Genomic DNA, 548 nt, shown 5'->3' on the forward strand with positions numbered 1-548 from the left:
ATCTCAACTCCAAGAAAGGGCTTCACCTCTGATGCAACCTTTTAATTACAGCTAGCGCTACTGTGACCAAGTCTCCTTCGCTTTTTGGTCCCGAGAAGCATGAAATGCAATGGATGAGTCAGAAGACAGTCTCCTTGGGCTTCCTGAGAACTTGAACTTACCCCTGGAATACAAAACAAGGCTTCCTACGGAAGCAAGACATCTATCACATATCATTTTCAGCTAGCCACAAAGCATCATTCTGAACCCTTTGCTTCCACGCCTTCAGTTACCACTGCCATTCCCACTGGGTTTACTCTGTCTACCTGTTAAAGGAAGCCTTCAGTAGCCTACGGAAATGACCTGGTTATTGATACTACAAATACGTCATTTGGTGTGCCAGTAAAACTCAATATACACTGGTAAATTTCACCTTCATTTTTAGGGCAGTTAACAGGACAGATAAAGTGCTTAAACCTAAACCTCTTCTCACATTGAAAAAACTACAGACTTTATAAATTGATCTTCAGTCTACTTTTCATCACTTGCTTTCCCCACCTTTCTTCCCT

The sequence above is a fragment of the Cariama cristata genome, unplaced genomic scaffold, assembly GCF_000690535.1.
Source record: "Cariama cristata isolate BGI_N322 unplaced genomic scaffold, ASM69053v1 scaffold19052, whole genome shotgun sequence".
In the NCBI taxonomy this organism is placed as follows: domain Eukaryota; kingdom Metazoa; phylum Chordata; class Aves; order Cariamiformes; family Cariamidae; genus Cariama; species Cariama cristata.